Source organism: Brienomyrus brachyistius, unplaced genomic scaffold, assembly GCF_023856365.1.
Source record: "Brienomyrus brachyistius isolate T26 unplaced genomic scaffold, BBRACH_0.4 scaffold46, whole genome shotgun sequence".
NCBI lineage: Eukaryota > Metazoa > Chordata > Actinopteri > Osteoglossiformes > Mormyridae > Brienomyrus > Brienomyrus brachyistius.
Window position 1 is genome coordinate 34,082 of NW_026042321.1, and position 12,571 is coordinate 46,652.

General features: G+C 48.9%; 2 long non-coding RNA genes and 2 other non-coding genes across 4 annotated transcripts; 1 reads left to right on the forward strand and 3 right to left on the reverse strand.

Moving 5' to 3' along the window:
- Positions 1–1,260: 1,260 nt before the first annotated feature.
- On the forward strand, positions 1,261–1,343 carry trnal-uaa (transfer RNA leucine (anticodon UAA)). The gene has a single exon. It is a non-coding gene; the product is annotated as a tRNA-Leu (tRNA).
- A 3,976-nt stretch (positions 1,344–5,319) lies between these two features.
- On the reverse strand, positions 5,320–5,473 carry LOC125723251 (5.8S ribosomal RNA). The gene has a single exon (XR_007386833.1). It is a non-coding gene; the product is annotated as a 5.8S ribosomal RNA (ribosomal RNA).
- A 3,024-nt stretch (positions 5,474–8,497) lies between these two features.
- LOC125723200 (uncharacterized) lies at positions 8,498–9,118 on the reverse strand. The gene is made up of 3 exons (XR_007386805.1): positions 9,045–9,118; positions 8,735–8,939; positions 8,498–8,634 (listed from the first exon to the last, which is right to left on the reverse strand). It is a non-coding gene; the product is annotated as an uncharacterized LOC125723200 (long non-coding RNA).
- Positions 9,119–11,022: 1,904 nt separating this feature from the next.
- Positions 11,023–11,506, reverse strand: LOC125723204 (uncharacterized). Its single transcript, XR_007386812.1, has 3 exons — positions 11,380–11,506; positions 11,184–11,262; positions 11,023–11,065 (listed from the first exon to the last, which is right to left on the reverse strand). It is a non-coding gene; the product is annotated as an uncharacterized LOC125723204 (long non-coding RNA).
- Between the last annotated feature and the right edge of the window lie 1,065 nt (positions 11,507–12,571).

Consider the following 12,571-nt stretch of genomic DNA (forward strand, 5'->3'; position numbering starts at 1 on the left):
GCTGTAAGGATCATCCCCCCTCCCCTCACCCGCCACCGCTATATAAAGTGGACTCCGTTACAACCCCTTTTCACAAACATCATCATCATCATGGCAGCAGCTGCAAATTATAGCAGCAAAGTGTTCTCCGACGACGAAAGCGGGGACAATGAGGCTCCAGCAGCAACACAGGCCTCTGATCCTGGGGAGCTCCCACTAACACCGGCCTCTGATCCTGGAGAGGACCCTCCGACGCCTGAGATCTGCACGCTTCTCTCCAGACCCGCTTTGTGCAGAGGGAGATCATCCCAGTCAAAGACAAAACCCTTGTCTGTTTCCTCCAGGCAGAAATTACTTTTACATACACTTTGACTCTGTGTTGCGTGACCTCTGGACCGACCGGCTGACACCCGCCTTGACCCACGTTCTGTCAACCCTGGGCATCCGAGCAGCCATCGGCAGGAAGGAGGGGCCCGTGGAAGCTATCCTGTACAATCCACATGAGGCCCACAACGGCATGCTGGAAATCAGTCGCCTGGAACAGGATCTGTTTGAACAGAACCCGGCGCTTAAGCAGATCCTGGAAGAAGAATTTCTGACTCGTTGGGAGGCCTGAGACTAAAACAAAAAGCATCTTGTGATGGGGAACGGTATCGGCAGACCCTTATGGCGGTTTATGTTAAATGTTTTTTTAGAAAAAGTTAGTCCACTGTTGTTGCATGCTATTGATTTTTAAAAAAAAAAAAGCAATTGTCGGGATAGGGATGATTATGCTTGTTGCTGCTTTCATAGACTGATATTTCAGATTGCTCAAGTCGGAGAAAATTATCAGCGGGGGATGGATTTACTTACTCAGCTGATGGCAGAGGGAGAAAGACAATCCCCTGAAAGTCTCATACGCGCCTGTCTATCTTGTATTCCCGACAATGAATTTGACTGTAATCACATTTTTGTATTTTACGCTTTAATCGTAGATGTAGTTGCCTTTAACATCGATAGGCTGCTTATCACGAAATTTAATCAGATGCTTTCTACTCTGCATACATGTATCGTTGAAAAAGCCACTATATCCACCTTACTGACATCGCTAATCTACCTCAACAACTGTCATGGGTGTAACTAATTGTATACCAGCATTTTGAAAATGTATATCTTTCACGAATTGTATACCTCCATTTTGAAAATATATATCTTTCACTAATTGTATGCCGTTGTAATAAAAATAAAAAAAAACTTGAATACCCTTGTAATAGTCTTTGTAAATAATAGACAAAAATGTTGAGCAGGGTGGCCGAGTGGTTAAGGCGTTGGACTTAAGATCCAATGGACGTATGTCTGTGTGGGTTTGATCCCCACCCCAGCTAAACTCTTTTGTTAAAAAAAAAAAACTCTACACAATATGGGTTAAATGCAGAAAAACACACAATTTCATTGATGTTCACTCAGTCTGTCAACAATGACAATAAAAACCCCCCTCCACAGACAGCTATAAAACGCCGCATCCCCGCTCTTCCCCCACTCACTGTGTGAAAAGCATGTCTGTTGCCAAGACTAAAGCTCGTGTCTTGAGCCGTTCGTACTACGACCCCAGCCAGCCGGGGTCATACGGGGGTGTCTCCAGACTGCAGAGAGCCGTGGAGCAAGATACGGGGAAAACAGTGGGTACTGATGACATCAGAGACTGGCTGTCTATGCAAGACAGTTATACTTTACATAAACCGGTTAAAAAGAATTTCCCCAGGAACAGAGTGTTTGTACCGAGAGCCATGGCACTGAGAGTGGCAGGCTGATTTATGCGACATGCAAGGGCTGGCCAAGTACAACGACGGGTTAAAATACCTCCTAACGGTGATTGATGTTTTTTATAAAAAAGCCTATGCACGTGCGTTAAGAAACAAGACTGGGCTGGCTGTAACCCAGGCCTTTTATTCTATTTTAACCGAGGGGGGCGTCCCCCTCAAGCTACAGACGGATGCCGGTAAGGAGTTTTTAAATCGGACTTTTCAGAAACTTTTAAAAACTCATAAAATCACCCATTTCACAACGGCTAGTGAACTTAAAGCTTCTGTCGTAGAGAGATTTAATCGAACGTTAAAAGAGAGGATGTACAGGTATTTACGGCTAAAAACACTCGCCGATATGTGGACGTGTTGGACGATCTAATAAAGGGGTACAACCAGTCATAAGAACATAAGAACTATACAAACGAGAGGAGGCCATTCGGCCCATTGAGCTATTAGTTTAGTTCTCCCCAAGCGAGCTCGGAGTCGTTAAAATCTTATCTAGCTCTGATTTAAAGGAACCCAAGGATTCAGCTTGCACTACGTTATCAGGAAGGCTATTCCATACTCTGACTACGCGCTGTGTAAAGAAGTGCTTCCTTAAATCCAGCTTGAAATGTTCTCCCGCTAATTTCCACCTATGGCCACGAGTTCGTGTATTTAAACTAATGCTGAAGTAACTATTTGGTTGAACAGCATCCAAACCTGTTAGAATCTTATATACCTGGATCATGTCCCCCCTCATTCTCCTTTGCTTGAGACTGAACAGATTTAGCTCAAGTAACCGTTCCTCGTATGACATTCCTCTAAGATCAGGAATCATTTTTGTGGCCCTACGCTGCACCTTTTCTAAGGCCACAATGTCCTTTTTAAGATATGGTGACCAAACCTGCACACAATATTCTAGGTGAGGTCTCACCAAGGAATTGTATAATCTTAGCATTACCTCCCTTGACTTAAACTCCACACACCTGGAGATATACCCCAACATCCTATTGGCCTTTTTTATTGCTTCCCCACACTGGCGAAAATGGGACATGGAAGCATCAACATACACACCAAGGTCTTTCTCATGATCAGCTACCTTTATTTCAGTGACACCCATGAAATACCTGTAATTTATATTTCTGCTCCCTAGATGGAGTACCTTACATTTATCAACATTAAATTTCATCTGCCAGGTATCGGCCCAGTCACTAATTAAATCAAGATCCCATTGCAGTCTCTCTGCTACTAGATCAGTATCTGCTACACCACCCACCTTGGTGTCATCTGCAAATTTCACCAGTTTACTGTATATATTGGTATCCATATCATTTATGTAAATGAACCCCTTTACGCTTTTAATGCCATAAAAATGCTGATTGTGTAAAAAGAAATATACCAGCCGTCTACCGTCGGTCGGTGTGGGTGTATGGTAAATTTGGAGATTGTTTGAATAAGGTTGCTGATAATACACCACTGCTTTATCAACTTCGAGAAAATCATTGATTGCAATGTCATTCAAATCGACGGTGTGGTCGGGGGAGAATCCCGCTTTCTCCTGTAACTCCAGGCCGAGCTTTTCAGCCTCGGCGTCAGTGAAATTTTCGTGCAGCAGATGCGCCAAGTTTATGGCGAAATACGCGTTGGTGTTGTTATTAATGATAAACATGTGTTTGGCTTTTTTAGAAATTATTTCTGAAGCTAACATGGTCTGTAGGTTACGTTTGTTCCCACCGCCGCCTGGGATATTGATTACATCTACGATTACTTCTAGGTTGGAATCGTTTAAAATCTCTTGATTAGACTGAACCAGGCGATCCAGCAGCTGCTGCAAGTCTGTCAGCTCCCCCTCCCCATACCGTACAATTTGCGACAGCTTGTCATTTAAAAAGTCAGCGCGCAGGGTGACCTGTATATAAGCTCCCCATGCGGCGTAAGGTATTGCCTGCTGGAGCCAGTGATCAAGACCTCTCGTCATTCGCTTTACCAGATAAAACTGTGAGTTTTCCGAGCACCAGCTATCCTGAGGGAAACTTCAGAGGGAACCAGCTACTAGGTGGTTCGATTAGTCTTGCGCCCCTATACCCAGGTCGGATGACTGATTTGCACGTCAGGACCGCTGCGGACCTCCACCAGAGTTTCCTCTGGCTTCGCCCTGCCCAAGGGCGCTCATGCTCCACCTCCCTGATGAAGCGGGCAAGACGGGCCGGCCCTCATCTTCATTGTGCCACAGGGTTTCGAGGGACCCTCGGACTCGCGCGTGCGTTAGACTCCTTAGTCCGTGTTTCAAGACAGGTCGGATGGGTAGCCCACATCGCCTCGGACCCCTGGTGCCAGTCATGGGTCGTGGTCCGCGCGCGGCGGTGCGACGCGGTCGGGCAACACTGGGGACAGTACAGCCCAGTGGGCAGTTGTGCCGGGCCGCGGTGGCCCCGTCCCTTGCCCAGCAGCCGGTTAAGGGGGAACCCGGATAGGGCGGAGGGAAGGCACAGTGACAGGTCATCTCCCTCGGCCCCGGGAAGTGGCAAGGCTGGTGGTGGCGGGTGGGGGCTGTAACACCTGCCTGCCAACCCTCCCTCTTGGGGGAGGGGGGGGCAAGGCGGGCCACCTTCCACATCGCGAGCCCTTCCAGGCCGAGTAGAATCCTCCGGGCGGACTGCGTGGACCCCACCCGTTCACCTCTTAACGGTTTCACACGCTCTTGAACTCTCACTTCAAAGTTCTTTTCAACTTTCCCTTACAGTACTTGTTGACTATTGATCTCGTGCCGGTATTTAGCCTTAGATGGAGTTTACCACCTGCTTTGGGCTGCATTCTCAAGCAACTCGACAACGGGAAGACCGTGCCCTGGCGCAACAGGGGCCGTTACCGGTCTCACACCGTCCACGGGCTGAGCCTCCATCAGAAGGACTCAGGCCCCCGACCAACACCAGGAACGGGCGGACTTCCGTACGCCACATTTCCCTCGCCCGCGGGACAGACGGGGATTCTGCGCTGGGCTCTTCCCTCTTCGCTCGCCACTACTGAGGGAATCCTGGTTAGTTTCTTTTTCTCTGCTTAGTAATATGCTTAAATTCAGCGGGTCGTCACATCTGAGCTGAGGTCGTATGCGGAGAGAGGGGCGAGGCCGGTCTGGGGAAGGGGCCGGCTTCTTGGGTTCCCGGGTGGGCATGCAGCTCAGACGGGGGCGCAGCGTGGAGACGAGGGCACCGGGACGAGACACAGACCCCCCACCCCCGGGGAGGGTGGCCGCGGGGCCGCTCGGGCTGCTGGAGAACCCCGGCGAGGAGGGACGCCAGGGAAGAGAGAGCCCTGGGACTCCACCGGCAGCTGCGCCTGACCTCACGCTGGGGGATGGCGGACCCGGAGCCCGTGGCCTGTGGGGGTAGCCGCGCACACCCAGAGCCGAGACCCACGCCTTTCTTGTGCTGTCCATGCCCGGACACGTCTGCACTTTGGGGGATGAAGGGAGACCTCACTCCCTGCGATGGCCCCAGATGTGTCCCACCCCACCCTGAAACCCTGGGTAGAGGAACCCCGGGTCGGGTCGGGGGGGACGTTTGGGATGGGAGTGCGACCCTCAGACAGACATGGCCCCAGGATGAACCCGGGGCCTCAAAGTGCGTTCGAAGTGTCAATGATCAATGTGTCCTGCAATTCACATTAGTTCTCGCAGCCAGCTGCGTTCTTCAGTGACGCACGAGCCGAAGGATCCACCGCTAAGAGTAGTACGTTTCTTTCGCTCACCGGAGGCAACCAGAGTCTGTGACCACGATTTCTCTTCCATCCTTCCTTTTTTTTCCCTCCCCCCTCGAAGTGGAGGGGTTCGGAGGCCCACCTGGCGCAGAGTCTTTTAACCACCGCCCCTGTCCAGAGACGGTGGTTTGGGCAATAGGTACTCGACCTGGTTCGGGGTGTTACAGACTACCAATAATAAAAAAGGCCAAGATAGAAAAAAGGAATACGTTTTCTCTGATGCATGGTTAGAACAGAGTAAACTAAGAGATAATAAGAGACAACAGAAAAAGGGAAATAAGGAGAAAAAACTGCAGGCGGCTTTAATCACACTAGACGAAGAAACGGCAGCAAGACCTTCTGCCCCTCCAGCTCCTCCACCGCCCCCACATCGACCCAGCCCGGGATTACCCCCTCGGCCTCGGGGCCGGAACCCACCGGGAGTGGTCTTGGCAGCGACGTTTTGGTGTCCGGTGGGATGGGTGGGACAAAGGCAGACCGGGGATACGTCACATAAGCCCGACTCGCCGCCGGACGCCGTGCCCCATCCCCCTTCCACCGGGGCTCACTTGGGGGTGTGAGGGAAGACATGATGTGGGGGGGGGGGGCGAGCGGGGGGGTGAGGCTGGGCGCCCATCCCGCGGCACACACGGCCCCGGTCTGGTGTTAATGATCCTTCTGCAGGTTCACCTACGGAAACCTTGTTACGACTTTTCCTTCCTCTAGATAAAGTTCAATCGTCTTCTCAGCTCTCGGCCAGGCCCATCGCCGACCCTGGCAAGGCTGATCCAAGGACCACACTAAACCATCCAATCGGTAGTAGCGATGGGCGGTGTGTACAAAGGGCAGGGACTTAATCAATGCAAGCTTATGACCCGAGCTTTCTGGGAATTCCTCATTCATGGGAAATAATTAAATCCCCAATCCCCAGCACGCATGGAGTTCAGCGGGTTACCCACGCCTCTCAGCGAAAGGTGCACACACGCTGCTCCACTCAGTGTGGCGCGTGTGCAACCCCGGACATCTAAGGGCATCACAGATGTGTTATTGCTCAATCTCGTGTGGCTGAATGCCACTTGTCCCTCTAAGAAGTTGTACGGAGACTAGTTACGGGACCTGGTGCAGTTATCATGTCGGAATCTTGTTCGTTATTGGAATTAACCAGACAAATCACTCCACCAACTAAGAACGGCCGTGCACCACCACCCACAGAATCGAAAAAGAAAGGATTGACAGACTGATAGCTCTGTGTCCGGGACGGGTGAGGTTTCCCGTGTTGAGTCAAATTAAGCCGCAGGCTCCACTCCTGGTGGTGCCCTTCCTTCAATTCCTTTAAGTTTCAGCTTTGCAACCATACTCCCCCCGGAACCCAAAGACTTTGGTTTCCCGGTCGTTGCCGGGCAGATCATTGGAATAACGCTGCCCGATCGCCAGTCGGCATTGTTTAGGGTCAGAACGACAGTATCTGATCGTCTTCAAACCTCCAACTTTCGTTCTTGATTAATGAAAACATTCTTCGCAAATGCTTTCGTCCGTCTTGCGCTGGTCCAAGAATTTCACCTCTAGTGGAGCAATACGAATGCCCCCAACCGTCCCTCTTAATCATGGCCCCAGATCAGGAAACCCAGAAAATCGAACCTGAGTCCTGTTCCATTATTCCTAGCTGCAGCATTCAGCTCTGCTTTGAACACTCTGATTTTCTCAAAGTAAATACTACGGACCCCGCGGGACACTCAGTTAAGAGCATCATGGTGGCACCGACCGGCAGGGGCCGGGGCAGGTGGTAGCTCGCCTCGCGGCAGACCACCAGCCCGATCTCAAGATCCAACTACGAACTTTTTAACTGAAGCAAGTTTAACATATGCTATTGGAGCTGGAATTACCACGGCTGCTGGCACCAGACTTGCCCTCCAATGGATCCTCGTTAAAGGATTTAAAGTGTACTCATTCTCATTACAGGGCCTCGAAAGAGTCCTGTATGGTTATTTTTCGTCACTACCTCCCCGTGTCAGGAGTGGGTAATATATATATTTCTCTTGATCCAATAGGGCTATCGGCCTTACTGGTTGTAAAAAACGTATTGTGGTTGTCCCGATGTGTCTAGGAATATTATAGCACATTGCCTTTCCGACAGTTTGCATCCTGTGGCGCAAGGAAAAGTGATGCAAAGCTATCACAAGGCATTAAACACTATTCAAAAATGAGTATACCTGTTTGACAGAAAGGTGTAACTTTATTCCACATTCATAAACATAAAACAGAATAAAACGGGGCAAACTGGGGTGCAGGGTTTCACAGCCAGGAGAGCTCCAACCCCTCTCCCCTGCATGATGTCCTCTGTACCCCATAATCAAATAAGCTCCTCCCCAACATTTATTTTTCTGATTGATAAAAATAAAATGTCTTATCCCTCTGCTGTGCTGTACAACCTTGGCCAGAGGTTGGCTTTTTTCTGGGAGTGGTTAACCAGCCGGCCAAAAGTCTGTATGCCTGGGTGACAGGCACACTCAGGTGAATGGGCATCCACATACATGTGAATGCCCTGGCTGTTCCTGAAAAAAAAACATGTAGCTGGATTCTTCTTCATTTATACTGTTATGGATTCGCTGGCCCTCAGTGGCTGTAACTACCGTCCCGTGGTAGTCACATACCACCTCACCAGCCTGGAACTGCCGGGTGGCGCAGACTCCCTTCCCCGCAATGTCCGCCACAACAAGTCCCTTCCACTTCTGCTTGTGGATGAGCTCCTGGATGTGGCTGGAATCAATGGCGGTGTCCACCGAACCCACTAGTCTCCAGTCCTTGAGGATGCTGGCCGCGCTTGGAATGTTGCGTCTCCAGCCTTGGTTCCTGATCCAAATGTCGACCCGGGACTCGGTAGGCTGCCATCTGCCAAAGTGTGCTGTGAAGAACAAAGCAAATTGTTGTTAGTTAAGAAGACTATGTAGATACCATCGCTTATCAGTAAAAATGTCATTAATGGTACAAACAATACTCACTGAGGACATGCCAGACACGCATCCTTATCAGGGCCTTCAGCCAGTGCTCAGAGCTGTCGCTGAAACTGGCCCGACGTTTGTGTCCGTACAGTCGTGTCTGGCACCTCGCCCTCCAGGGTCACGGAGTGGGTTCAAAGGAGCTGATCGAATGCTGCCTGGACACACAAAAGTTTTACGGTTAGTGTTCAGTGGTGAGGGCTTTGGTTGCGTGTCTTGATGTTGGTAAGTGTATTGACAAACAGAAAACATGCCTACCTCGAGTCACCTGCCAGCTTCTTCAGCAGCTTATTGGCCAGCACCACATTCCGCGACTGCTTCATCCGGTAGTGCTTGTCAGCCGTCGCAGTGGAATTCGTGAGGTAAATCAGCCACCAAGGACTTCTCCTGGTGACTCAAGTCCTTGGTCGCCGTCTCAAAGATGCGCCAGGCCATCTGCTTGCTGACTGGATCCAGCTTGCATCTAAAATACAAAATGAATAAGATTTATTAATACATCTCACACAACACCTGACAACATGTATCTAGAGCAAATTATAGGGGGAAAGGATCATGATGATTAGCTCACTTTTGGTGCAGCCGGTTGAGGTGATTCGATGCATTGAAGATCGGCCGGCCTGCGGTGGAGACGAAGAACCATCCATCTCCTCCATTGTTGTCCGGCTTCTCTTGGAGCTCAGAAGCTGTGGCCCTTCCCATGTGAAAAAGATGTCAAACTACTGTTGACAGAGGAAGAGATTTAATTCATGCTTTTTAAATAAATGACAAAATAAATCTTTTCAAGCTTGATATGCTTACCATCTTCTCCTCAGAGGACAATGCAAACGTGACCACTTACTGCGCCGATGTCTTGTACTCCTTCACCGCAATCACCGCATGGTCCGATTCGGTCCTGCTCCTGGTCGTCCTCTCCTGGACCTGCACAAGACAATGACACCCCACTGATTAATAAGCGAATTGGCAAAAAGGAAAAGTGAAGACAAAAAGAATACAATGTGCTCCACCACGCCTGGTCGCTCGAGATGTTTCAGAATGACCGTGGTCTCCAGGTAATAGCGAACAAGGCGGCATTCTGCAGACTCCAGGGGCCTTTCCTCTGGATACACCGTGCCAAGAAGTCATTCTTGGCAGCCCTCAGGACGGCCCAGCAGTCCTCTGGACTGAGAGGGTTGTTCTCCTTGAGGATGGCATGTCTATGTGAGGGGAAAAAAAAGAAAATTCAATTACTGTCAACCCTAATTAATACAATCCACATTTTAATGTGCTCATGATGTAAAATGGCTCGATCTCCAGGCAGTGCAGCCCAAGAGCAGTGAGAGATAAAAAAACAAAACAAGAGTGTGTTAAACATAGCAGAGGACATGTATAATCATACTGTGATATGAAATTTAATGGGCTCTGACAGTTGAACTTATCTATTTTGGATGATATCCTTACTCACCAACTTGGCAGAGCTCTGCTGTAGTGAGCTCAGGTACTCCACAAAGAACTTTGCCTCATTCCACAAGGCAATGTTGTCACGCCGCAGGTCAGTGGTGACAGTGTGGTACTTGAGGAACCTGTTAGAGGAAGGACAGATATGTAAGCATATGTACACTCACCGGCAACTTTATTAGGCAGACCTGTCCAACTGCTTGTTGATGCAAATTACTGATCAGCCAATCACATGGTGGCAAATCAATGCATTTAGGCATGTTGACATGGTCAAGACGAACTGATGCAGTTCAAACCGAGCTTCAGAATGGGGAAGAAATGTGATTTAAGTGACTTTGAACATGGCATGGTTGTTGGTGGCAGACGGGCTGGTCTGAGTATTGCAGAAACTGCTGATCATCTGGGATTGTCACGCACAACCATCTCTAGGGTTTACAGAGAATTGTCCGAAAAAGGGAAAACATCCAGTGAGCAGCAGTTCTGTGGGTGAAAATGCCTTGTTGATGCCAGAGGTCAGAGGAGAATGGCCAGAGTGGTTCGAGCTGATAGAAAGGCAACAGTAACTGAAATAACCACTCGTTACAACCAAGGTATGCAGAAGAGCATCTCCAAACGCACAACATGTCAAACCTTGAGGCAGATGGGCTACAGCAACAGAAGACCACACTGGGTGTCACTCCAGTCAGCAAATAACAGGAAACTGAGGCTACAATTCGCAGAGGCTCGCCGAAATTGGACAATAGAAGATTGGAAAAATGTTGCCTGGTCTGATGAGTCTCGATTTCTGCTGCGACATTCGGATGGTAGGGTCAGAATTTGGCGTCAACATGAAAGCATGGATCCATCCTGCCTTGTATCAACGGTTCAGGCTAGTAGTGGTGGTGTAATGGTGTGGGGGACATTTTCTTGGCACACTTTGGGCCCCTTAGTACTAATTGATCATCGTTGCAATGCCACAGCCTACCTGAGTATTGTTGCTGACCATGTCCATCCCTTTATGACCGCAGTGTACCCATCTTCTGATGGCTACTTCCAGCAGGATAATGCACCATGTCATAAAGCTCGAATCATCTCAGACTGCTTTCTTGAACATGACAATGAGTTCACTGTGTCAAATGGCCTCCACAGTCACCAGATCTCAGTCCAATAGAGCACCTTTGGGATGTGGTGGAATGGGAGATTCGCATCATGGATGTGCAGCCAACAAATATGCAGCAACTGCCTGATGCTATCATGTTAATATGGAACAATATCTGAGGAATGTTTCCAGTACCTTGTTGAATCTATGCCACGAAGGATTAAGGCAGTTCTGAAGACAAAAGGGGGTCCAACCAGGTACTAGCAAGGTGTACCTAATAAAGTGGCCGGTGAGTGTATATGTACATAAACTTGTACATGCAGTCATGACAAAGACAATAGCAGGAGAACTAAACTTCCTTGAAGGAAAAGATATATAGTACAACATATACCTAAAATATACATGCTATCAACCTCTTCAGGCTCTTCATGTAGTTCACCTGAGTCTGCCTGGAGAGACCACCCTCAGTCAGCTCCCGAAAGAAGAGCTTTGTCTTCTCCCTCTCCCTGACAAACTCAAGGGAAGGCTCTTTGTAGTTCACAAAAAAAAAACATGAACCTGCTGACGTTTTCCACCTGGAATGAAAATCAGCATTACATATATCCATTGCTTAGATATAAAGCTCCAAAAAATAGTGTATTTTTTATGGGAGACCATAAGGATCTCCTGAATGAGAATTTCAATCAGGAGGTATCTGGCGAAGCCCTTCAGGAGGGGATGGTCCAGGGAATGTTTCCTGTACAGTCCCTTCTCCTGCATCATGTGGCTGCAGGTCTGTGGCCACTGCACCTCCCAGGTACTGCAAAATGGATAACGTATTTTGTCATACAATTGTACATTCAATTGGCTCACAAACAAAAGCAAAAATGTATCAATGAAGGTGTAAAGCAGAGACACTCGTACTCACACTTGAAAGGTCTCGCCGCTGCTGTCACTGACAACAATGTCTTCCGACTGCTCACTCTCAGAGTTCTCCGGTTGCTGCATGGTTACACCAGCCACCACAGGAACACTGCTGGCCTGCGCCGTCACTGCTGGGGAGGTGATGTCAGTCACCATGTGCCGACGCTCTAGCTCCTGGACCAACCTTTGAAATAAATAAGTAAATAATAATAAAAAATATTTTTTTTTTTTTAAAAACTTAGCAAATGTCATACAGAAGAAAGATGTGAGATGTGTAAAAGACTGAAGAGTTCTCACCAACCTGCTAATTGGATTAGCATCATCCAAAATCTCTCGCAGGTGCCTGTAGCTGAAGACCCTGCCCCACTGCATAACTTCAAGGGAATCTTGCTTTGCCTTCTCCATCACTTCGTGGATGGCCAGTTTCGAAGACCTCTTCATGCACACCCTAGTCAGATTCACTGAGAGGCTTGGCTGTGTCTTCTGGCACATGGGGCAGTTTTGCTTTGTAAAAGGCAGTTTTAGCTGCAGTCACACCTGAAGAGAACTTGGATAGTAGAGTACGATAGGAAGACAGATCTGCATCAAGCTTAGATTTCTTCCACGTCCTCTCTGCTACCCGCAATTCTCTTCGGTTGGTGTGTAATGCAGCTGAAAGCCAAGGAGCAGGGTGAGTTTTC